Below are 27,276 nucleotides of genomic sequence, written 5' to 3' on the forward strand. Positions count from 1 at the left end.
CCATTGAACATGATTTTAGTGTTGGGTCTTTCATATATGGCTTTTATGATCTTGAGGTATGATCCTTCTATCCCTACTTTCTTAAGGGCTTTTTATCAAGAAAGGATGCTGTATTTTGTCAAATGCTTTCTCTGCATGTAATGGGAGGATCATGTGGTTCTTGTCCTTTCTTTTATTGATGTGATGTATCACATTGATTGCTTTCTGGATATTGAACCAGCCCTGCATCCCAGGTATAAATCCCACTTGGTCATGGTGAATAATTTTTTTAAAGTATTGTTGGATTTGGTTGGCTAATATCTTGTTGAGGATTCTTGCATCCATGTTCATCAGGGAAATTGGTCTATAGTTCTCCTTTTTCATGGGGTCTTCGTCTGGTTTTGGAATCAAGGTAATGCTGGCTTCATAGAAAGAGTTTGGAAGTTTTCCTTCCATTTCTATTTTTTGGAACAACTTCAAGAGAATAGGTATTAACTCTTCCTTAAATGTTTGATAGAATTCCCCTGGAAAGCCATCTGGCCTTGGACTCTTGTTTTTGGGAGATTTTTGATTACTAATTTGATTTCTTTACTTGTTATGGGTCTGTTCATTATTTCTATTTCTTCCTGTTTCAGGTTTGGTAGTTTCTATGTTTCTAGGAATTTGTCCATTTCTTCCAGATTGCCCATTTTATTGGTGTGTAATGCTCATAATATTCTCTTATTACTATTTGTATCTGCTGTGTTGGTTGTGCTCTCACCTCTTTAATTCTTGATTTTATTTATTTCGGTCCTTTTTCTTTTTGATCAAACTGGCAAGGGTTTATCGATTTTGTTAATTCTTTCAGGGAAGCAGCTTCTGGTTTCATTGATCTGTTCTACTGTTTTTGTTTGGTTGGTTGGTTGGTTTTGATAGCATTGATTTCTGCTCTAATATTTATTATTTCCTGTCTTTTGCTGGTTTTGGGTTTATTTGCTGTTCTTTTCCAGCTCCTTAAGGTGTAAGGTTAGGTTGTGTATCTGAGACCTTTCTTCCTTCTTTAGGAAGACCTGGATTGCTATATACTTCCCTCTCTGCTGAGTCCCAGAGGTTTGGGGCTGTGGTTTCGTTTTCATTGGCTTCCAGGTGCTTTCGAATTTCCTCTTTAACTTCTTGGTTATCCCATTAATTCTTTAGTAGGATGGTCTTTAGTCTCCAAGTATTTGTTATCTTTCCACATTTTTTCTTGTGGTTGATTTCGAGTTTCATAGCATTGTTGTCTGAAAATATGCACGGTATGATCTCAGTCTTTTTGTACTTGTTTAGGGCTGATTTGTGTCCCAGTGTGTGATCTATTCTGGAGAATGTTCCATGTGCACTGGAGAAGAAGGTGTATTCCTTCTGCTTTAGGATGCAACTGCTTTAGGATGCAATTTTCTGAATATATCTGTTAAGTCCATCTGGTCCAGTGTGTCATTCAAAGCTATTGTTTCCTTGTTGATTATCTGTTTAGGTGGCCTGTCCATTGCTCTAAGTGGGGTGTTGAAGTCCCTACAATTGTGGTATTATTATCAATGAGTTTCTTTATGTTTGTGATTAATTGATTTATATATTTGGGTGCTGCCACATTTGGAGCGTAAGTGTTTACAATTGTTAGATCTCCTTGGTGGATAGACCCCTTAAGTATGATATAATGCCCTTCTTCATTTCTTGTTACAGTCCTTATTTTAAAGTCTAGATTGTCTGATATAAGTATGGCTACTCCAGCTTTCTTTTGTTGACCATTAGCATGATAGATGGTTCTCCATCCTCTTACTTTCAATCTGAAGGTCTAAAGTGGGTCTCTTGTAAACAGTATATAGATGGATCTTGTTTTCTTATCCATTCTGTTACCTTATGTGTATTTATTGGAGCTTTTAGTCCATTGACATTTAGAGTGAATACTGAAAGATATGAACTTTTTTTCATTGTGTTGCCTGTAGAGTTGGAGTTTCTGGTAGTGTTCCCTAGTCCTTTCTAGTCTTTGTGCTTTTGGTCTTTTTTGTTTTGTTTTGTCTTTTCTCCCTTCAGAGAGTCCCCCTTAAAATTTCTTGCAGGGCTGGTTTAGTGGTCACGAACTCCTTTAAGTTTTGTCTGTCTGGGAAACTTTTTCTCTCTCCTTCTCTTTTGAATGACAGCCTTGCTGGAGAAAGAATTCTTCACTGCATATTTTTTCTGATTCAGCACACTGAATATATCCTGCCACTCCTTTCTGGCCTGCCAAGTTTCTGTGGATAGGTTTCTGCAAACCTGATCTGTGTTCCCTTGTAGGTTAAGGACTTTTTTTCCCTTGCTACTTTCATGATTCTCTCCTTGCCTGACTATTTTGTGAATTTGAGTTATGATATGCCTTGTTGATGGTCAGTTTTGTTGAATCTAATGGGAGTCCTCTGTGTTTTCTGGATTTTGAGGTCTGTGTCTTTCCCCAGGTTAGGAAAGTTTTCTGCTATGATGTACTCACATAACCCTTCTACCCCTTTTTCTCTCTCTTCATCTTTTTGGGACCCATATGATTTTGATGTTACTTTTTAATGAGTCGCTGATTTTTCTAATTCTTAAATCATGCTCTTTTGCCTTAGTCTCCCTCTTTTTTTCTGCTTCATTATTCTCCACAAGCTTGTCCTCCATGTTGTTGATTTACTGCTCTGCCTCATCCATCTTTGCTGCCGTGGCCTCCATTCATGATTGCAGCTCAGTTATAGCATTTTTTTATTTCTTCCTGACTATCTTTTTCTTCTTTTATATCCTCAGAAAGAGATTCTAATCTTTTTTTGACCCCAGCTATTATTCTTATTATCATGAGTCTAAATTCTGGTTCAGACATCTTGCTTGTATCTGTGTTGATAAGTCCTTGGCTGTTGTTTCTTCCTGCTCTTTCTTTTGGCATGAATTCCTTCATCTCATCATTTTGAAGGAAGAAAGGGAATTAATAAGGGAAAAAATTTAAAATTAAAAAATTAAAAACAACACAGACACAGAAACAAAAATCAAATAAATGATGCTAGGTCATATGTCTTTTGGTCTGGTTGTTGTAAAGAGCTTGATGGATTAGAGAAGAAAGGAAAAAAATAGAGACAAAGGAAAAAAATGGAAAATGTTTGCAAATTTAAAAAATAAATACAAAGAAATAGAACAAAATGAAATTATGGAGGTAAAATAGAATTTGAAATATTTTCAAAAAAGTGGAAATATAGTAGAATAAAATTAAAGAAAAATATTTTTAATAAAAATAAATTTTTCTTTTTCTGTATTCAAGCAAAAGAAAAGAAAAATAAAACGAATAGCTGGACCAGTGAAAAGTGAAATTACATGTTTCCTCTAGAAGTCAAACTATGAAGCACTTTATAAAAGTCCTTAAACTAAGCAGGCAGAGTGGTGTTCCTGAAGAGCCAGGTTTTCCCTGTTGGGCGGGGCCTAGTGTAACAGCTCCATTCTCCACTAGATGGTGCTGCTTAGCTTACTGGGTTGGATTGTAGTGCTTGTAGGTGTGTATGCACATGCGTGGGAGGGATGAAAATGGCCTCACCCAGCTACCCAGCCTCTAGTATCCAAACTCTGTTTCCCCAATCAGCAATAGCACACCTGTCCTTTGTCTTTGGCTTCCATCCACTCTCTGCTTTTACACTATGACCAAGCTGTCAGGTTGCCAGGCGGCACCTCCCTCCTGAGTTTTATCTCAGATGCAGCTGTGTTTCCCGACCCCTCGCTTCTGAGGGACTGCAGATTTGACCTGTTATGACCCTCTACGGGATGGTCTCACCCAGCAATGGCCAGGTGCTGGCCTCCCCAGGGATGTTCATGGGACCATGCTGTTGCGGATGTCCAGAGACTGCAGCTGGGTCCAGCCCGCCCCAGAAAAAGTTCATGCAATCGTGTAGCAGCAGTATTTCAGGGAGTATGGAAAATCACAACACACATCTGGCACCAGGCTTCACCCTTAACGACCTTGTTCCGGCACCAGCAAATGTGATTGCTCTCCAGACTCCATTACGACCTTTGCCTGTGGGGTGGCCACACAGCCTGTACCAGATGTCCTCCCAGAAGGGGAACCACCTCTCTCCGTGTCACAAGGACCCCCTGTACCTCACTCTGCTCCTGGAGATTTGCCTTTCCCACCAGAGTACCACCAGGTATCTAGCTGTGGAGTTCAGACTGCACTCCCCCTGTTTATAGAGTCTTAATGGAATTTAAACCCTCTCCTTTCTCCTTTCTCCCTTTTTAGTTCATTCCCTGTGGCTGTTTCCACTTTTCCACTTTCTCTCCACCTCTTTTGTGTGTGTGGGTGCTTTTCCCATACTGTCCCCCCGACTGCATCCTCTCTCTGCAAGCAGAAACACTCCCTGCCCTCCACGGCTTCTCTCCCCCAGTTCACCTTTTTGTGCTGCATACCTGCTGGGCTCTGTGATTCAGGTTGTGCAGATTGTTGTGTTACTCCTCAAATCAGTTTTCTAGGTGTGCAGGATGGTTTAGTGTTTATCTGGCTGCATTTCATGGACACGAGATGCCAAAAACATTCCATGCTGTTCCACTATCTTGGCTCCTCCCCTGCCCATTTCTTTACTGGATTATTTACTCTTTGGGTGTTGAGTTTGCCAAGTTCTTTATAGATATTAGATACTAGTCCTTTATCAGATATGTCCTTTGCAAATATCATCTCCCATTCTATAGGCTGCCTTTTAGTTTTGCTGATTGTTTCCTGTGCTGTAAGGAAGTTTTTTTATCTTTTTTTTTAAATTTTTTTTTTCAACATTTATTTATTTTTGGGACAGAGAGAGACAGAGCATGAACGGGGGAGGGGCAGAGAGAGAGGGAGACACAGAATCGGAAACAGGCTCCAGGCTCTGAGCCATCAGCCCAGAGCCTGACGCGGGGCTCGAACCCACGGACCGCAAGATCGTGACCTGGCTGAAGTCGGACGCTCAACCGACTGCGCCACCCAGGCGCCCCGGAAGTTTTTTTATCTTGATGAAGTTGCAATAGTTCATGTTTGATTTTGTTTCCCTTGCCTCTGGAGACATGTCTAGTAAGAAGTTGCTGTGGCTGAGGTCAAGGTGGTTGCTACCTGTGTTCTCCTCTAGAATTCTGATGGTTTCTTGGCTTACATTTAGGTGGTTCTCCATTTTGAGTTTATTTTTGTGTATGTTGTAAGAAAGTGGCCCCATTTCATTGTTTTGCCTGTTGCTGTCCAGTTTTTCCAACACCACTTGTTGAAAAGACATTTTCCCATTGCATATTCTTTCCTACTTTGCCAAAGATTAATTGTCCCATATAGTTGTGTGTTCAATTCTGGTTTTCTATTCTGTTCTTTTGGTCTAGGTGTCTGTTTTTATGCCAGTACCATGCTGTCTTGATGAATACAGCTTTGTAGTATAACTTTATGTCTGGAATTGTGATACCTCCAGTTTTCTTTTTTTTCAAGATGGTTTTGGCTATTTGGGGTCTCTTGTGGTTCCATATGAATTTAGGGTTGTGTGTTCTAGCTCGGCAAAGAATGATGGTGGTACTTTGATGGGAATTGCATTAAATTTGGGTAATTTAGACATTTTAACAATATTTTTCTGCCAATCCATGAGCATGGAATGTTTTCACATTTCTTTGTATCCTTTTCAGTTTCTTTCATAAGTGTTTTCAGACTCCAAATTTTTTACCTGTGCGGTTAGGTTTATTTCTAGGTATCTTATGTTTTTTGGTGCAGCCGTAAGTGGGATCAATTCTTGATTTCTCTTTCTACTGCCTCATTATTGTTGTATAGAAATGCAGCACATTTCTGTATGTTGATTTTATATCCTATGACTTTATTGAATTTGTATATCAGTTCTAGCAGTTTTCTTCTGGAATCTTTTGGCTTTTCTGCATAGAGTCTCATCTCATCTGCAAATAGTGCAAGTATTACTTCTTCCTTGCCAATTTGGGTGCCTTTTATTTCTTTTTGTTGTATGACTGTTGAGGTAGTACTTCCAGTACTATGTTAAATAACAGTGGTGAGAGTGGATACCCCTGTCTTGTTCCTTAGTCTAGAAGGAAAGCTCTCAGTTTTTCCCCATTTAGGATGATATTAGCTGTGGGTTTTTCATATATGGCCCTATGATGGTGAGGTATGTTCCCCTTACCCTGCTTTGTTGAGGGTTTTAATAATGCATGGATGTTGCACTTTGTCAGATGTCTTTTCTGCATCTATTGAAATGATCATGTTCTTATCCTTTTCTTAATCAATCACTTTGATTGATTTGCAAATATTGAGCTACCCCTGCAGCCCAGGAATAAATCCCACTTTATAGTGGTAAATAATTCTTTTAATGTATTGTTGGATTCAATTTTCTAGTATCTTGTTGAGAATTTTTGCATCCATGCTCATCATAGATATTGGCCTGTAATTTGCCTTTTTAGTGGGGTCTTTGGTTTTGGAACCAAGGTAACGCTAGCTCAATATAATGGGTTCAGAAGATTTCCTTTTATATATATATATATATATTTTTTTTTTTTTAATTTTATTATTTTTTTTTTTTTGGAAGAGTTTGAGAAGAGTAGGTATTAACTCTACTTTAAATGTCTGGTAGAATTCCCCCTGGGAAGGCATCTGCCTTGGACTTTTGTTTGTTGAGCGATTTTTGATTACTGATTCAATTTCTTTGCTGATTACAGGTCTGATCAAATTTTCTATTTCTTCCTGTTTCAGTTTTGGTAGTTTGTATGTTTCTAGGAATTTGTCCATTTCTTCCAGATTGCCCAGTTGGTTGGCATATAATTTTTCAGAGTATTATAATTGTCTATATTTTTCTGGTGTTGGTTGTGATCTCTCCTCTTTCACTGATGATTTTATCTATTTGGGTCCTTTTTCTTTTCTTTTTGGAGTCTGGCTAAGGGTTTGTGAATTTTGTTAATTCTTTCAAATAGTCAGCTCTTACTTCCATTGATCTGTTCTGTTTGGTTTTTTGTTTGTTTCTATATCATTTATTTCTGCTCTTATCTTTATTATTTTCCTTCTTCTTCTGGCTGTAGGCTTCATTTGCTGTTTCTTTTTTAGCTCCTTTGGGTGTAAGGTTAGGTTTTGTATTTGGGACCTTTCTTGCTTCTTGAGATAGGCCTGAATTGCCATATATTTCCCCTTATGACTGCCTTTGCTATATCCCAAAGTTTTTAGATTATCATGTTTTCATTTTCTTTTGCTTCCATATATATATTTTTTATTTCTTTAATTTCTGGCCAACCCATTCTTTCTTTAGTAGGAATTTCTTTAACCTTTATGTACTTGAGGACTTTGTAAATTTTTCTTGCAGTTGACTTCAGGTTTCATAGCATTGTGATCTAAAAATATGCATAATATTCTCTCAGTCTTTTTATACTTGCTGAGGACTTATATGTGACCCAGTATGTGGTCTATTCTAGATAATGTTCCATGTGCATTGAGAAGAGTGTGTATTCTGTTGCTTATCTGTTAAGTCCATCTGGTCCAGTGTGTCATTCAAAGCCCTTGTTTCCTTACTGATTTTTTGCTTACATGATCCATCCATTGTTGTAAGGGTGGTGTTAAAGTCACCTACTAACATTGTATTATTTTGAATAGCGTATTTACATTTGTTATTAATTGATTTCTATATTTGGGGTCCCACGTTGGGGACAAAAGTATTTACAAATGTTAATGCTTCTTGATGGATAGACCCCTTAATTATGATATAATGCCCCCCCCTTTTTTTATCTCTTTACAATCTTTGTTTTAAAATCTAATTTGTTTCTTGTAAGTATGGCTACTTTGGTTTTTTTGACATCCGTTAGCATCATAGATGGTTTTCCATCCCCTCACTTTCAATCTTCAGGGGTCTTTGGGTCTAAAATGACTCTCTTGTAGGCAATATATAGATGGATCTTGTTTTGTTTGTTTTTTGTTTTTTGTTTTTTTATCCGTTCTGATGCCCTGTGTCTTTTGATTGGATCATTTAGTCCATTTACATTCGGGGTCACTATGGAAAGATACAAATTTAGTGCCATTGTTTTACCTGTAGAGTTGGTGTTTCTGGTGATGTTCTCTGGTCTTTTCTAGTGTTTGTTGCTTTGGTCTTTTTTTTTTCTCCACTCAGAGTCCTCCTTAAAATTTTGTGCAGGGCTGGTTTAGGTGGCCATGAACCTTTTAGCTTTTGTCTGGGAAATTCTTTATCTCTCTTTCTATATTGAATGACACCCATGCTGGATAAAGAATTCTTGGCCACATATTTTTCCCATTCAGCACGTTGAGTATTTCCTGCAACTTGTTTCTGGCCTGCTATGTTTCTGTGGACAGATCTGTTGCAAAACTGATTGTCTTCCCTTGTAGGTTAAGGACTTTTTTTACCCTTTTGCTGCTTTCAGGGTTCTTTCCTTGCCTGCATATTTTGTGAATTTGACTATGATATGCCTTGGCAATGATCAGCCTTTGTTGAATGTAATGGGAATTCTCTGTGCTTCTTGGATTTTGATGTCTGTTTTCTTCCAAGATTAGGGAAGTTTTCAGGTATAATTTGGTCAAGCATACCTGGTTGGCTCAGTCAGTTAAGTGTCCAACTTTGGCTCAGGTCATGATCTCACAATTCATGAGTTTGAGCCCTGCGTCAGGCCCTGTGCTGACAGCTCAGAGCTTGGAGTCTGTTTCAGATTCTTTATCTCACTATCTCTATTTCTCTCTCTGCTCCTCCCCTACTCGTGCTCTGTCTCTGTCTGTCTCAAAAAAATAAACATTAAAAAAAAATTTTTTTTTTTTTAATTTGGCCAAATAAACCTTCTGCCCTCTTTCTTTCTCTCTCTTCATCTTCTGGCATCCTATGATACGAATGTTAATGTTATTGCCTTTTAATAAGTCACGAGTTCCTTAAGTCTGCCTTCATGGTCCATGACCTTTCTTCCTCTCTTCATTTCATCTGTGCTATTTTCCATGATTTTATCTTCTGTATCACTGATATGCTGCTTTGCCTCTGCTGTCCTTGATTTTATGGCCTCCATTTGTGATTGCATCTTAGTTATAGTATTTTTAATTTCAGCTGGACTAGACTTTAGTTCTTTTATCTTTGCAGTAAGGGATTCTCTAGTGTTTTCTGTGCTTTTTTCAGGCCCAACTAATAATCTTATAATTGTTTTAAATTCTAGTTCAGACCTCTTACTTATATCTGCATTGATTAAATCCCTGGCCATCATTTCTTCCTGTTCCTTTTAGGTGAATATCTTTTAGATGAATTCCTCCATCTTGTCATTTTGGAGACAGAGGGAAACAAAAGCAAAATAAAACCTAAAAATTGAATTAAATTAAAAATTAAAAATAAAGTACACGAAGGAAGCTAGATCCTACGTGTGTTTTAGTCTGCTTGTTATGAGAAGCTTGATAGAAAAAAGGTAGAAAGAAAGAAAAGGAATGGATTACATTACAATTTTTAAATACATATATAAAATTAACAAATATGTACAAAATTTTTAAAAACTTAAAAATTGCTTTCTCTATCAGCAAAACAAAATAGTGAAACAAATACAAAAAACAAACAAAGGAAGCAAGATTCTTTTTCCCTTAGAGGTGAAGCTTTGCAGCAGTTTATGATCAGTAGACTAAATCACTATGGATGAGGGGTTTGTGCTGGTCTTCTGGGGGAGGAACCTGCTACTCTGATTCTCAGGTGCAATTGCTGTAGTGGAGACGTGCCTGCAGGGAGCAGGAAGGTAGTGCTTGGTGTAGTGGCTTCTGTCTGCTTGGTGGTGCTGTTTAGCTCACTGAGGTAGTTCAAGCTGGTGGATAAGGGGAAGACATTCTTTACCCTGTTCTCTCTTGGGAGCAAGAAATGAAGCCATCCCTGTTCAGTGAGGCATCAGAGACACTCAAACAGTGACCCCACCTGTGTCCCTGGTTTCCATCAGATCTCCACCTTCATCTTGTCTCTGAGCTGTCAGCCTGCCAAATGCCACAGCACTCCTGTTTTTTAACTCAGGCGTGGCTGTGTTTCAAAACCCCACGCTACAGAGACCCTTGTAGCAGGGACCCATACTGGTCTTCTGGGGGGAGGGTAATACTGCATTGTGGCTAGTGCCGTCTTGTCATTGAAGACCGTAGAAGACCGTCACCCAACTGTGCATTGTATCAGAGTTTATGGTAAATCGCAACACATAGCTGGTGCCAGGGATTGCTGCTCTCAGTCACCATCTTTGTTCCTATTATGGTGAGCGGGATAGCTTGATGATGCCCACAGGGTCCTTTGTCTGTGGAGAGGCTATATCATTCTCCAAAATGCACTCCAAACAGGAGAATCACTTCTCACCGTGTGACCCTAGGGACCCTCAGGCTTTCTGCTACTGGGGCTCAACACTGCTCTCCCACCAGAACACTGCTCAGCTCCCCACGCATGAACCACAATTTCATAGACCTCCAAAACTTTGGAATCTGCACTCCGTTGTTTATAGAAGACTGGCGGTGTTGTATTTTTCCTTGTCAAAGGTTTTGGGGAGTAGTTTTCTTGTACAGTCCTCTGTGCATGTTTTCATTCTTTTTTTTTTTTTTTTTTTTTCTGTGCTTTATCTCTCCTCCTTCTCTCTCCTTATTCCCAACACAGTCAGGGCTCCTTCCCCTGGGGTTTGACTGCAGCCCTTTTCTCCCATGAACTCTACCCAGGTCCTACCTTCTACGAGTAGTTTTTCTGGTTTGTAGAAATGCAGCTTTGTTCTCTAAGATTTCCAATTGATTTCTTGGGTGTTCAGAATGATTCAATATTAATCTAGCTGTTGAAGTGAAGAGATGAGCTTAGGGTCACCCTGCTCCTCTGCCATCTTACCTTCCTGCAAAATTACTGTTTCTTTAAAAGGTGAGTTTTCCAGGGCACCTGGGTGGCTCGGTTGAATGTCCAACTCTTGATTTTGGCTTGGGTCATGATCCCAGGGTTGTGGGATCCAGCCCTGCATTGGGTGAGCATGCTCTCTCTCTTAAAAAAAAAAAAAAAAAAAAAAAAGGCTTTTCCAAACTATTTTTGCAAATGTTGTATTCCTTGTCATGTGTGACCATGATGTCTCTGTTCTACTATCTACATGTTTAGCCAGTGCCCTGACAGAGTTCTCCTTAAATACTTGGACCCAAAAGGAAAATACAAGTGTTTTGTCCCTTTAAATTCTTTCTTCAGACAGTAGAAATCACTTCTGTCTGAGTTTAAAATGGTCACTCTCTGTGCTGTTTCTTAAATGAATAACCAAACCAATCAGATCAAAATGTAAACCTAGATTTTGGAGGACAAAGCTCATCTGGAACTAACAAGCCACAGCAGGATATGGAACAGAATCTCAGTTTCTAGCTTCTGCATGGCTGGGGCTTAGGGCTGATAACTACTATGCCAAGCATTTAAATTTACCAATATTTAAATGCCAAGCATTTAAATTTACCAGCCTCTTTCTTCTTCAGGGACTCCACTGATCACTTCAAATTTTCAACTAGAGTAGGTTTCCAAAATAGTGATTTTTGACAGTTTTTATCATTTCAGTATTGGTTTTGCTGGAGGGATGGATTCTTGGAGCTTCTTACTGCACCATTTACCATTTTGTGACTCTTTGTTTTCTACATTTCTGTGTCTTTATTTTTTTCTCCATTTCTGTGTTACTGGCTTCTTCTGTATTAAATAGGTATTGTTGGGCACCTGGGTGGCTCAATCGGTTAAGTGTCTGACTTCGGCTCAGGTCATGATCTCGCAGTTCGTGAGTTCAAGCCCCATGTCAGGCTCTGTGCTGGCAGCTCAGAGCCTGGAGCCTGCTTCAGATTCTGTGTCTTCCTCTCTCTGCCCCTCCCCACTCGTGCTCTGTCTCTCTCTCCCTCAAAATAAATAAACATAAAAAAAAATTTTAAGAATAGATATTGTTTATTCTACTGGTTTAACTCCTATATATTTTTGTGTCACTTTTTACTTACTTCCTTAGTGATCACTCTGGGATTATAAGTCCATTTTAACTTAAATCATTTTAGTTCGCATTAGTACCAACTTAATTTCAATTGTATACAAACATATTGCTCCAGTATGGCTATGTTATCTCCCCATGCATTTGTGGTACCATTTTCATATATATTATGTCTTTATAAGGTCGTCAATTTTAAGCCCTTCAACACAATTTTGTAATTACTCTTCTATGCAGTTATGAATAGAAGATTCAACTGCATACATGTCTGACCTGTTAGAGACAGATTGTCAGTTTTTTGTTTGTTTGTTTGTTTGTTTGTTTGTTTTGGTCTGGGATGATCTTAATTTCACCTTCATTTTTGAAAGATAGTTTTTATGGACTTAGAATTATTGGTTGATGGTCTTTGATTTTGAATAAGTCATTCCATTGCTCATGGGCCTTCATGATGTCTGCGGAGAAGTCAGTGGTTAATCTAAATGTGGATCCCTTAGGAGTAATTTTTTTCTACTACATTCATTTAATTTAATTTTAATTCCAGCATAATTCACATACAGTGTTATATTAGTTTCAGGTGTACAATATAGTCATTCAACAATTCCATAAATCACACAGTATTCTCATGATGACAAGTGCACTCCTTAATCCGCATCACCTATTTTACCCATCCCTCTGGTAACCATCAGTTTGTTCTCTATAGCTGGGAGTCTGTTTCTTGATTTGCCTCTCTCTCTCTTTCCCCCTTTGCTCCTTTTTGTTTGTTTCTTAAGTCCCATATATGAGTGAAATCATATAGTATTTGTCTGTCTCTGACTGACTTCTTTTGCTTAGCATTATACTCTTTAGGTCCCTCCACGTTGTTGGAAATGGCAAGATTTCGTTGTTTTTTATGGCTGAATGATATTCCGTTGTGTATATAAACTACATCTTCTGTATTCATTCATCTGTAGATGGACACTTGGACTGTTTCTGTAATTGAGCTACTGTGAATAATGCTGCTATATACACAAGAGCACATGTATCCCTTTGAATTAAGGTTTTTGTGTTTTTGGGGTAAATACCCAGTAAGATGATTACTGGATCATAGGATAGTGCTATTTTTAACTTTTTGAGGAAACTCCAACCTGTTTTCCACAGTGGTACACAAGTTTGCATTCGCACCAACAGTGCAAAGGGATTCCTTTTTCTCCACAGCCTCATCAACACATGTTTCTTGTGTTGTTGATTTTAGCCATTCTGACAGGTGTGAGGTCTCACTTTAGTTTTGATTAGCATTTCCATGATGATGAGTGATGTTTTCATGTGTCTGTTTGCCATCTGGATGTCTTCTTTGGAGAAATGTCTGTTCATTTCTTGTTCACATTTTTAATTAGATTATTATTATTATTATTTTTTTTTTTTTACTGCTTTCAATGTATATATAAGTCTGGCTTTTGACAGTTTGACTTTGATGTGACTATGTGTGAATCTCTTTTTGTTTATTGTAATTGAAATTCATTGCTTCTTGGATAAGTAGATTACTATTTTTCTTTAAATTTGGGAACTAATTGGTCTTGAAATAGTTTTGAAATGTGCCCCTTTCTCCTTTCCTTCTGGGACTCCTTTACTGTACATCTGGTGCACTTGATGGTGTTTCAGTGGACTCTGACATTTTGGGTTTCTTTCTTCTTCTTTCTTTCTTTCTTCTTCTCTTCTCCTCCCTTCTCCCTTCTCCTCCTCCCTCCTCCTCCTTCTTCTCCCTCCTCCCCCTCTGTCCCCCCCCATCCTCCCCCTCCCTTCTCCTCCCTTCTCCCGTCTTCTTCTCCCTTCTCCCGTCTTCTTCTCCCTTCTTCTTCTCCCTTCTCCCTTTTCTCCCTTCTTCTTCTTCTCCCTTTTTCTTCTTCTCCTCCCTTCTTCTCCCCTCTTCTCCTCTCTTCTCTTCCCTCCTCCCTCTTCTTCTTCTCTTTCATCCCTCAGATTAGATCATCTCAATTGACCTATCTTCAAGTTCACTGCTATTTTTCCCTGCCAGTTCCAATTATTTGTTGACCTTATTTAGTGGCTTTTTAATTTCAGTTATTGTACTTTCTGTCCAGAAGTTTTATTTGGTTTCTTCATTGAAATTTTTTCATACGGTGAAATGTTATTCTCATGCTTTAAAAAAAATTTTTAAACATGTGTTTTCATTTGCTAAGCATATTTATAACAGTTATTCTAAAGTTTTTATCATGTAATTCCAACATTTGAGCTCCTTGGGAACAGTATCTAGTGACTGTTTTGTTTTGTGTGGACCATACTTTCTTCTTTCTTTGCATGATTCATAATTTTTGTTAAAAACTAGTTATTTTATTTTTTGACAGTTTTAGAATTCTTCCACATTTAAATACACATGCAGCAATGGCTCTACAACGCAAGTTGTAAAAACGGATTAATCCACAAATTACACGTTCTGAAGAAAAATTTGCCCTTAAATAATTTTAAAAATACTGAGACCCATACATTCCCAACTTAAACCCTCATCCACACAAATTTACATTATTTATAAATAAGTCACAGGCTAGCCCTGAATTACATTTGTCACAAATTCACTCTAGAGCAACACAGACCAAAATACCATTGAAGCTAAGTAACATAACACAAGTTAAATTTTAAACTTACACATGACAAAAGATACCAACATGACACATTAAAGAAGGTAACCTAATGCAGTAAATCTATAGCAATTTTGATAAACGCCATTGGAGTGCAACACAGAGCTAAGTTGCAACATGTAAGGGTCCAAGGGTCATTTCCCTGCAGCCACAGCTCTTGGTGCAGGGATTTCCTAGGATGTAGGAAATGACACAGGATGTAGGAAATGACACAGTCCCCACCCCTGAACAAGTCCAGATTCTTTCTTTGGGGTCAGGGTCTGCAAGCGCCTGTCAGCTCCAGCCTCTGGCTGCTTGCCCCTACCTTGGGAGAGAACAGCAAGCGGACAGGCTGAGGTGGGGCTACAAGCCCCTGCTGTCTGCCATCACACCCCAAACCGGACATCTTCCCAGTCTAGGCCAACACTGCCTGAAATCCAGCGACAAGCATTTGTACCTGGACATCATGTGTTGTCCTGGCAAGTACCATGGGTCTCCCAGACCCCGAACAAGATGCTCTTTGAGTGAGGCCCCATGGTGGCCACTGGGGTGCACAGCCCAGGGTGCCCACCAGAGTTGGGATCCAGGAGCTGCCCACTGCTGCTTGGCTTCTGCCTGAAAACCCCATTTGGCGCTGAATAAACCAGGTCTCCTGGGGGCTGGACTCATTTTGAACCACTAGCCAGAACCTGCCAGCTTTGTCCATGCGAGGCCAGTGGGAGGCCACTCATCATCTGCCCCACCGGCCCCTGAATGACTGGCTGTGCCAGCCACCTCCCAAAGCATCTGTCCTGGCTCCCAACAGTGCTGTTGTGACTGTGGCAGGTCAGCTAGGCTGCAGCTCAGGGGAGGCCCTCCTTACTCTGACAGCATTGTGGGGGAGGCGCCCACCAGTGGAAGACGTAGGAAAGGCACAGCTGCATGTCCTGCTTGCACAGGTGGTCCTCTCCCATCAGGGCCTTGCGCTTCTCCAGCATGTTCTCCAGGCTCAGCTTGTGTGTCACTGGGTACAGGTCGCTACAGCCGCTGGACTTCGACTCGGTGTGGAAGCAGGGGTCGTACTCGCGCCGGACACCCATCGACGCCGGCCACCCATCGACGCCGGCCAGGCGCCCAGGGACACCTCCTCGCTGTGCCACGTGTGCAAGTGCTCAAGCTGCGGCACAGGTAGTGCACCAGGTCCGCTGAGAGCGCAGAGCCACTGCTCGGCGTGTACGGCAGGTAGTAGTCACAGAGCTGTCAGATGGCTTTGTGGCAGTGGCGCCGAGGCTTGGCGCTGCCGCGGCCTAAAAGGAAGCCCCAGCTGAGACGGTGACCGTGCCTGGGGTCACGTGTGCGCAGCTCTGCCAGCAGCTCGCCCAGCCCCGCAAACGCGTCGGCATCCGCCTTTAGTATGAACGCAAAGGCCATGTGCCCTCCAGCCAGACCAGCGTGGCCGGTACCTTGGCCGTGAGGTTCTCGCACACGTGGTGCAGCACGGGGAGCAGCAGGTCACCGTGCTGTGCCTGCTCGCGTGCCAGGGCTAGCCGCTCCTCGGCGCTCAGGCTGCCTGTGCCCACTGGCAGAATGTGCCCGCATGTCACCCTGGCTGCTGGGCCGTGTGGCCGCCTCCTTTGTGTGGTGCACCACACAGTGCCGTGCGGCCGCCCACGGCACACGGGCCAACGGTACCGCCAGGAGGGTGGTGGCCCGTGCTGGCCCAGCGGGAGGAGGGCTGCGGCCTCTGGCAGGCTAGGGCCAAGAGCTGCACAGCAGGCCAGGTAGAGAAGTCCGGCACTGCAGAGCACCAGGCCACCCAGGCCCAACACTGTCTAGTGCCACCAGGTGTGGTATAGTAGCTTCAGGACACTCCCCTGGGACATGCCAGAGGCCCTGACCCAGCGGCACAGGCAGAATCTGCTGGCAGTGGAGGCTGAGGGCCAGGGCAAAAACTAGTTATTTTACATAATATAATGTAGGGACTCTAGAAATCAGCCTTCCCCTCTCCTCCCCACCCCCCCCCCCCCCCCCACTTCCAAAAGCTTGTTAGTTTGCTGTTTGATTACTTATCTGGATCAATACAATGCATTCCCTATTCTGTCTAGTGTGGAGCCAACAATATTTTTGGTCAACTTCATAGTCAACTAGTGATTGGCAGAAACTTCAAAGCAGTGCCGGGCCACCTGGGTGGCTCAGTTGGTTAAGCGTCTGACTTTGACTCAGGTCATGATCTTGCGGTTTGTGAGTTGGAGCCCGGCATCAAGCTTTGTGCTGACAGCTCAGAGCCTGGAGCCTGCTTCGGATTCTGTGTCTCCCTCTCTCGCTGCCCTGCTTGTGCTCTTGCCCTCTCTCAAAAATAAAAATAAACATTAAAAAAAATTAAAAAAAAAAAAAACAACAACTTCAAAACAATGCCTTAAAGCAATGAATCGTCCCCATTTGAAAAGAGGCTCTGTGTACATGTTGCAGCATGCCCTTGGTGCTCTGGTGGTTTATAGTTCTTTCTTAGCCTTCATTTCCTGCTTGTGAGAGATTAGGGTCTTTTACATTGTCTTCCTGAGCTTCCATGTCTGCTTGCATGTGTGTTCTGCCCTCTAGACCTCTACGTGTAACCATTTGTGCACATCGATTCCCTGGATTTTCCGATATAATTTTCTTGGCCATCTTTCTAGCCCTTCCTAGTGTTTCTGCCTGAGGCAGCTGCAATTTGACACAATCGCTGTTATTTATTTTTGACTAACAGCCAGATGTTTCCTCTCTGTGTGAACTCTCAGTCAGTTCAAAGCTGGTGAATGGGCATTTCCAGGAAGCTTCCAGACAGGTCAAACAGTGACAGTTCTCTGGTGGGCTTTTTTGGAAACTTCCCAAACAATTGTCCCTTCAGTACCTACTACACTGGGGTTTCTTTCCTTTTCCCTTTCCTTTCCTTTCCTTTCCTTTCTTTCTTTTTCTCCCTTCCCCCTCCCCCCCCCTCCCCTTCTCTTTAATTGCTCTTGCTCTTAGGCCTCTAAGTTTTAAGACTACCACTGATCTGTGGAGGTGACTAGGAAAGAGCATCCTCAGAGCTCACAGTTCTTACTGAGATTCACTTGTTGTTCTTGAAGAAATGCTCTCCAGCTTCTTGAAGCCTTGGGTAATTTCCAAAGTTTAGAAAAAGTTGACGTTGACCATTTTGCCACTGTTCTCTCCCCCCACCCCCCCCACCCCCGCCCCACCACACCCCTCTCAGAGTGGATATTCAGAAGTCCTTACTTGACTGTTCCTAAAGTGTTCTCCAAGACACTTTTGAGGAACAAGTTTAGAGTTTGAAAAAGTGGGCTGAAAATACACAGATTCTTGCCAGGTGAGCCAATTATTTAAAATAAATCTCTTTCTCAGGAATCTAGTTTTGGAAGCAGGAGGTGAGAAAATGAGTCTTACTTACAAAAACCTATGAAAATAATGCATCTGGTCTATGTATTTTTAACATGGGTTCTAAAAAATTCAATGAAAAAGAAGAGTTTTTTAAAATCAAATAGTGCTGAAACAACTGAAGAACAAAATAGAAACAAACGCACTGAATCTAATACTTCACACAAAATATTTACTTTATATAGACATCCATTTAAGAATGCTAAAACTATAAAATTTATAAAAGTATGAGTAATTTTAGCAGTATTGGGGGTAGACATAGTTTTATATATATGTAACATAAAAGGCTTGAGTCATTACAATGGATAAGTTAGAGTTATCATAATTAAAATTTTCTGCTTCAGACACTCTGATGATTGATTTCCTGTGTCCAGCTTGGCTAAGCTATCCAGATGTTGCTGTGAAGGTACTGTTTTAGATGTGATTAACTTAAAAAAAATTTTTTTAATGTTTTTGTTTATTTTTGAGAGAAAGAGAGAGAGAGAGAGAGAGAGAGAGAGAGAGAGAGTGGGGGAGGGGCAGAGAGTGCTGCAGGGCTCAAACTCATGAACCATGAGATCATGACCTGAGCCAAAGCTGGACGCTCAACTGACTGAGCCACCCAGGTGCCCCTAGATGTGATTAACTTTTGTAATCAGTTGGCTCTCAGTAAAGCAGATTATCCTCCATAATGTGGGTTAGCCACATCCCATCAGTTGAAGGTCTTATGAACAAAAACTGAAGTTTCTCAAGAAGAATGAATTCTACTTCAAAAACATAACAATTCTGAGTGAATTTTCAGTCTTTTGCCCTGCAATGGAGATTTCGGACTCAATACTGCAACATCAAATTCTACCTTAATTTCCTATTTGCTGGCCTCCCCTATAGATTTCCAACTTGCCAGCCCACACAATCATGTGAGACAATTTTTTAAAAACTCTTTTAACACCTCCCACCCCACACACACATAGGTATCTCTGGGGAGCCCTATGCACATCCTAAGAAAATGAAAAGGAAAACTAGAGAGTGGGGAAAAACATTTTAAATATATATCTTACAAAGGGTTTATATCCAAAATATATAAAGTACTCTTTTAATCCAGTAATATAAAGATCCATAAAGAAGGGGAACAGATTTAAACAAATACTTTGTAACATGAGATCAAGAAATGGTCAATGAGCATATCAAATTGTAATGAACATTATTTGTCATTAGAGAAGTGCATATTGAAATATCAATATAATTATACTACACACCAACTAGAATTACTAAAATTATATAACTGACAATTATAAATATTGCTAAATATGGAGCACTTAGAATTTTCACATGTTTCTGGTTAATGTAAAATTTATAACCACTCAAATATTTTTGATGGTTTTTTATAAACTCAAATTTACAATTATGATATGAGTCCACTGGGTATTTACCCACGGTAAATGAAAATTTTTGTCCACAAAAGACTTATATTGGTATTTCACAGCAGCTGTATTAATAATAATTATAAACTGGTAATAATGTGAATGTCTGTCAACGGGTAAATGAATGAACACATTGTGATATATCTGCACAATGGAATGCTAATCAGTAAAAGGAAACAAATTTCTGATATATGTAAATATATAGATGAAGTTCTAAACGTGTTTAGACACAAAAGAGAACGTATGTTAATACAGTTCCACTCATGAAATTTTAGAAAAGGGAAAAAGCAAATTGTAATTTGTAATTATAGAAGACAAGTCCATTTGGGACTTGGGTTTTAGGGGGTTGACTGCAAAAAGAATTTTGAGGAATGATGGAATACCTTTACTTCCTAATTCTGGTAGTGTTTACATTGCTGTACATAGTTTTCGAAACTCATGTAACTCTACACTTAAAATGAACACATTTACGTGAACTATATTTCAATAAGGTTTATACTAAAAATCATAAATCTGTTAAAAGGCATCGAAGATTTGCATAGGTACTGGCAATTTTGGAAGCCAAACTTTAAAAAGAAGGAATGCTCAAAGAAGCGAGCCTATCATCGATGCTGCTTTTTCCTCAAATTATAGGAATTGCCAATTCTGAAAGGAGGTGCTGACGTGGTACAAAACCAAGCATCACTTTCTGTGGAGTCAATAGTAGTACACTGACAAATACTGCAGTAATTGGCCCTAGGAAGGAGGTGAGACCTTGGGCAATAACCCACTTTCAGTTGGGACTCTGAAAGGCGTGAGGCTGAGGTACATGTACAATTTCCATTGTACAGTTTTAAGCCAAGCTTCAGATCATATATTCCTTAGATGAGTCCGCCTACTGTGGGATCTCCAGCTCCTTTAGCCTATCTTCCTAACAGAAGCATGAGCAAATCCGATCTGGAGAAAGGTCCCATCACCCAGAGTCTCTAATTATATCTACAGTTTTTCACATTAAATATCACAGTATGGGGCACCTGGGTGCTCAGTCAGTTAAGTGTACGACTCCAGCTCAGGTCATGATCTCACAGCTCATGAGTTCGAGCCCTGTGACGGGCTTTGTGCTGACAGCTCAGAGCCTGGAGCCTGCTTCAGATTCTGGGTCTCCCTCTCTCTCTGTCCCCATCCCCCACTTGTACTCTCTGTCTCTCAAAAACATTAAAAAAAAAGTTAAATACCACATTAATATATCTGACAACTAGATGAGTATATGGACAGGTGAGGGGGGATGACAAAATACCAAGAACTTATTTTAGATAACCAAGAAAGCCAAATAATGGAGTTCACAGACATGGACTTTAAAACCATACAAATGGATTTGTTAGGCTAAAACACATAATAGCTGAAAATAATATTCACTTAATAGATAAGATGTAAAGGAAAAGAGAGTAAAAAATTTGTCAAAAGAAAATATTACAGTGATGCCATAGAGAAGCAAAAAGATGGATGTCAGAAGAAGGACCATAAGAGATACGTGGACTATATAGTGAAAAAGACTGATTGGAGTGAAGAACAGGGTGGAGAGAGAATGGGGCTGAACACTACTTAAAGACATGCTGGCTGAAGAATGTTAGAAGATTGAAGAAAGATCAATCTGCAAATTTTTAAAAAAAGTTTTATAAACATAAATTTATGAAGGTAAATTAAAACATACGTAAGTATATTACAGCAAAGCTAGTAAAAATTAATGACAAGGAGAAAGTCTTCAAAACATCCAAAGAGAAGAAACATTGTGTTTAAAGGGGGAACATGGGACACCTGGGTGACTCAGTCGGTTAAGTGTCTGACTCTTTATTTCAGCTCAGGTCATGATCTTTCAGTTTGTGAGATCGAGCACCATATAGGGCTCTGTGCTGAATGTGGAGCCTGCTTGGAATTCTCTTTCTCCCTCTTTCTCTGCCCCTCCCTGACTCGCATGCACACGTGTCTCTTCCTTTCTCTCTCTCTCAAAATAAATAAACATTAAAAAGGGGGGGGACATAACATTTACAAGTGACTTGCTAACAGAGATGATGGAAATCAGAATGCAATGGAATAATGTATTCAAAGAACTAAAAGAAAATAATTGCCAACTTAAACCTGTGTATCAAGTCAATCTATCAAGATTAAGTAAAAATAGCAACATTTTTGGACCTATAAGGCCAAGAAATTTCACCATTAGGTCTTCACTAAAGAAAATATTAAAGGGGGTTGTTTGTGCAAAGTTAAGATTCCAGAGGCAGTATTAGAAATTAAAGAATAAACAGGAACAGAATGGATATATAAATGGGTAAGTCTAAATTACTGTTGATTGTACAAAATCATCATCATCATTATCAATCACACCTGCCTAGGCCTAAAATATATGCAGAAGCAAAATATATGAAAAAATAAATCAAAATAAATGGAATAAAAATTTTTGAATTTCCCTTAATTGCTCAGGAAATGTACAGATTTTGGTTTAAAATTTTTTTTAATGTTTATTGATTTTTGAGAGAGAGAGAGACAGAGCATGAGTAGGGGAGGAGCAGAGAGAGAGGGAGACATAGAACCTGAAGCAGGCTCTAGGCTCTGAGCTGTCAGCGCAGAGTCCAACGCAGGGCTCGAACTCACGAACTGTGCGATCATGACCTGAGCCAAAGTCGGATGCTTAAGTGACTGAGCCACCCAGGCACCCCCAGATTTTGATTTTAGTAAGGGGTACATGCTGGAATCTGTAGGGAACCCCTAAGACATTAGTATGAGAATGTGTAAGAGATAATAAAAGGAAAAAGGGAATAATAAAAATTAAGCCAAAACAAAGCAAGAGGATTGAAAAAGTAATAGTGCAAGTGAGATAAATGTGACTGTATCTCTATTTCATGGATTTAAGTCAAATGTATCAATAATTATAATAAATATTAACTATAAATTCTCTAAAAGGCAAACACTGCTACAGCTCAATAACAGAATAGCAAATAATGTGATAAAAATGTGCAGAGAACTTCTTAAATTTATTTATTTATTTAAATATAGTTGAATATAACATGATATGAATTTAAAGTTTACAATGCATTGATTAGATACAGTTGTATATTGCAATATGTCTAACATCTTAGCATTAGCTAATACTTCCATCATATCACATAACTACCATTTCTTTATTGTAAAAACAATTAAGGTCTAGTCTCTTAGCGCTTTTGAAGTTTATAATACAATATTGTTGATTATAACCGCTCTACTATACATTAGATCTCCAGAATGTGTTTATCTACTGGTTTCAAGTTTGTACCCTTAAATATCCCAGTTCTCCTACTCCTCAATCCCTGCTAACCTCAATTCTATGCTCTGTACAAGTTTAGCTTTTTAGGATTCCATATACAAGTGATATAATGCAGTGTTTCTCTTTATGTCTCTAACTTACCTCGCTTAGCATAATGCCCTCAAAGTCCATCCATGTTGTTGCAAATGGCAGGATTTCCTTCTTTCTCCTGGCTGAATAGTATTCCACTGTATGTGTACACATACACATACACACATCCACATCCACATCTTCTTCATCCATTTACCCACTGAGGGACACTTAGGGTGTTTCCATATGTAAAAATGCTGTAGTAAATACTGCAATGAATATGGAATTGCAGGTATCTTTTTGAAATCCTGATTTCATTTCCTTTGGATGTATACCCAGAAGTGGGATTGCTGGATCATATGATCACTCTATGTTTTGTATTTTGAACTTCCATACTGGTTTCCATAGTATCTGTACAAATTTACATTCCCACCGATAGTGCACTAGGTAGGGTTCCTTTCCCACACATTTTCACCAACAGTTGTTATTTTTTATCTTCTAGATGATAGTATTTTAACAGGTGTGAGGTAATATTTTATTGTGGTTTTGACTTAGATTTTCCTGATGATTAGTAATGGTGAACACTTTTCATGTACTTGTTATCTATTTGTATGTCTTCTTTGGAAAAATACCTATTGAGTTACTTTGCCCATTTAAAAAAATTTTTTTTACATTTTTTTATTTTTCAGAGAGAGTGCAAGTGTGGGAGGGGCAGAGAGAGAGCGGGAGACACAGAATCTGAAGCAGGCTCTAGGCTCTGAGCTGTCAGCACAGAGACTGATGTGGGGCTCGAACTCACGGACTGTGAGATCAGGACCTGGGCGGAAGCCAGACACTTAGCCAACTGAGCCACCCAGGCGCCCCTACTTTGCCCATTTTTAATTTGATTTTTTTTGTTATTGGCTTGCGTGAGCTTTTGGATATTTTAGATATTATCCCATATGCAATATATGGCTTGAAAATATTTTTTCTCCTTTTCTGTAGGTTGACTTTTCATTTTGCTGATTTTTTCTTTTCCTGTGCAGAAGTTTTTTTGTTTCATGTAGCTTCACTTGTTTATTTTTGCTTTTCTTGATTATGTTTCTGATGTCATATACAAAAAAAAAAAAGTCATTGCTAAGACCAATGCCAAGTGAATTCTTCTCTGTGTTTTCTTGTAGGAGATTTGCAACGTCAGGTCTTATGTTTATGTTTTAATTTATGTTGAGTTATTTTTAATGAGTGCTGTAAGATCGCGGTCTGATTTCATTTTTTTGCATGTGATGATCCACTTTTTGCATCACCATTTGTTGAAGAGGCTTTCATTTCCCCATTGAGTGTTCTTGGACCATTGTCAAATATTAGTTGACCATATCTGCAGGGGTTTATTTCTGGGCTCTCTTCCATTGGTCTAAGTGTCTATTCTTATGTCAGTACCATACTATTTTAATTACTAGAGCTTTATTATAGTGTGAAATCATGAAGTGTGATGTCTCCAGCTTTGTTTTTTTCCCCCCCGGAATTGCTTTGAATATTTGGGGTCTTCTCTGGTTTCACACAGATTTTAGAATTATTTTTTTCTCTTTCTGTGAAAATTGCCTTTATGATTTTGATAGGGATTATATTGAATTTATAAATATACTTAGTGGCATGATATTTTAACAATATTAATTCTCCTGACCATGAACATGGGATATCTTTCCATTTATTGTGTCTTCTTCAACTTATTTCATCAAAGTCTTGTAGTTTTCATTGTGCTGAATGTCTACTTCCTTGGTTAAATTATTAAGTATTTTACTGTTTTTCATGCTATTGTGAATAGGATAGTTTTATTCCTTTTTTCATATATTTCATTGTTAGAGTATACAAACACAACTGATTTCTCTATGTTGATTTTATATCCTGCAACTTTCCTGAGCTTGATTGGTTCTACAGGTTTTGGGTTGAGTCTTTACTATTTTCTACATATAAGACCATATCACCTACAAATAATGACAATTTTACTTCTTTTCTAATTTGGATGCTTTTTATTTCTTTTTTAAAAAATAATTTATTTTTTAATTTACATCCACGTTAGCATATAGTGCAACAATGATTTCAGGAGTAGATTTCTTTTTTTTTTTTTTTAAGTTTATTTATTTTTGACAGAGACATAGTGTGAGCATGAGCTGGGGAGGGGGCAGAGAGAGAGGGAGACACAGAATCCGAAGCAGGCTTCAGGCTCCAAGCTGTCAGTACAGAGCCTGACGCGGGGCTCGAACTGATGAACTGTGAGATCATGACCTGGGCCGAAGTTGGACGTTCAACCGACTGAGCCACCCAGGCACCCCTCAGGAGTAGATTTCTTAATTCCCCTGACGCATTTAGTCCATCTCCCCCTCCCACAACCCCCGAGTAATACTCCATTGTGTGTGTGTGTGTGTGTGTGTGTGTGTGTGTGTGTGTGTGTGTGTATACACCACATCTTCTTAATCCATTCATCCATAGATGTACATTTGGACTCCTTCCATACTTTGGCTATTGTCAATAGTGCTGCTATAAACATTGGAGTGCATGTGCCCCTTTGAAACAGCATACCTATATCCCTTGGATAAATACCTAGTAGTGCAATTGCTGGGTTGTAGGGTAGTTCTCTTTTTAAGTTTCTGAGAAACCTCCATACAGTTTTCCAGAGTGGCTGCATTAGTTTTCATTCCCACCAGCAGTGCAAAAGAGATCCTCTTTCTCCACATCCTCGCCAACATCTGTTGTTGCCTAAGTTGTTAACTTTAGCCATTCTGACAGATGTGAGGTGGTATCTCATTGTGGTTTTGATTTGTATTTCCCTGATGAGTGATGTTGAGCATTTTTTCATGTGTCAGTTGGCCATCTGGATGTCTTCTTTGGAGAAGTGTCTATTCATGTCTTTTGGCCATTTCCTCACTGGATTATTTGTTTTTGGGTGTTGAGTTTGATAAATTCTTTATAGATTTTGGATACTAAGCCTTTATCTGATATGTCATTTGCAAATATCTTCTCCCATTCCATCAGTTGCCTTACAGTTTTGCTGATTGTTTCCTTCACTGTGCAGAAGCTTTTTATTTTGATGAGGTCCCACTAGTTCATTTTTAGTTTTGTTTCCCTTGCCTCCAGACACATGTTGAGTAAGAAGTTGCTGTGGCCAAGGTCAAAGAGATTTTTGCCTGCTTTCTCCTCGAGGATTTTGATGGCTTCCTGTCTTACGTTTATGTCTTTCATCCATTTTGAGTTTATTTTTGTGTATGGTGTAAGAAAGTGGTTCAGGTTCATTTTTCTGCATGTTGCTGTCCAGTTTTCCCAGCACCACTTGCTGAAGACACTGTCTTTATTCCATTGGATAGTCTTTCCTGCTTTGTCAAAGATTAGTTGGCCATACATTTGTGGGTCGATTTCTGGGTTCTCTATTCTGTTCCATTGATCTGAGTGTCTGTTTTTGTGCTAGTACTATACTATCTTGATAGATGAGAGCTTTGTAATACAGCTTGAAGTCCAGGATTGTGATGCTTCCAGCTTTGTTTTTCTTTTTCAAAATTGCTTTGGCTATTTGGTGTCTTTTCTGGTTTCATACAAATTTTAGAATTGTTTGTTGTGGTTCTGTGAAGAATGATGGTGTTATTTTGATAGGTATTTCATTGAATATGTAGATTGCTTTTGGTAGTATTGACATTTTAGCAATATTTGTTCTTCCTATCCAGGAGCATGGAATATTTTTCCATTTTGTTTGTCTGTCTTCTTCAATTTCTTTCATAAACCTTCTATAGTTTTCAGTTTATAGATTTTTCACCCCTTCAGTTAGATTTATTCCTAGGTATTTTATTGTTTTTGGTGCAATTGTAAGTGGGATTGATTCCTTGATTTCTCTTTCTGGTCTTCATTGTTGGATGTATAAGAATGCAACTGATTTCTGTGCATTGATTTTATATCCTGCAACTTTACTGAATTCATGGATTAGTTCTAGCAATTTTTGGTGGAATCTTTTGGGTTTTCCATGTAGATTATCATGTCATCTGCAAAGAGTGAAAGTTTGACCTCCTACTGGCCAATTTGGATGGCTTTTATTTCTTTGTGTTGTCTGATTGCAGAGGCTAAGACTTCCAGTACTATGTTGAATAACAGTGGCAAGACTGGGCATCCCTGTCTTGTTCCTGACCTTATGGAGAAAGCTCTCACTTTTTCCCCATTGAGGATGATATTAGCATTGGGTCTTTCATGTATGGCTTTTGTGATCTCAGGTATGATCTTTCTATCCCTACTTTCTTGAGGGTTTTTGTCAAGAGAGGATGCTGTATTTTGTCAAATGCTTTCTTTGCATCTATTGGGAGGATCATGTGTTTCTTGTCCTTTCTTTTATTGATGTGATGTATCACATTGATTGTTCTGTGGATATTGAGCCAGGCCTGCATCCCAAGTATAAATCCCACTTGGTCATGGTGAATAATTTTTTTAATGTCTTACTGGATCCGGTTGGCTAATATATTGTTGAGGATTCTTGCATCCATGTTCATCAGGGAAATTGGTCTATAGTTCTCCTTTTTCATGGGGTCTTTGGTTTTGGAATCAAGGTAATGTTGGCTTCATAGAAAGAGTTTGGAAGTTTTCCTTCCATTTCTATTTTTTGGAACAACTTCAAGAGAAAGATGTTAATTCTTCCTTAAAT

At 39.3% G+C, this 27,276-nt stretch overlaps 1 pseudogene; it reads right to left on the bottom strand.

Annotated features, from left to right (window-relative positions):
- Window positions 1-15,328: 15,328 nt before the first annotated feature.
- LOC132675610 (beta-1,3-galactosyltransferase 6-like) lies at window positions 15,329-17,033 on the bottom strand (annotated as a pseudogene).
- Window positions 17,034-27,276: the final 10,243 nt, after the last annotated feature.

This window comes from Panthera onca, chromosome C1 (assembly GCF_046562875.1).
Source record: "Panthera onca isolate mPanOnc1 chromosome C1, mPanOnc1 haplotype 2, whole genome shotgun sequence".
Classification (NCBI taxonomy): Eukaryota; Metazoa; Chordata; class Mammalia; order Carnivora; family Felidae; genus Panthera; species Panthera onca.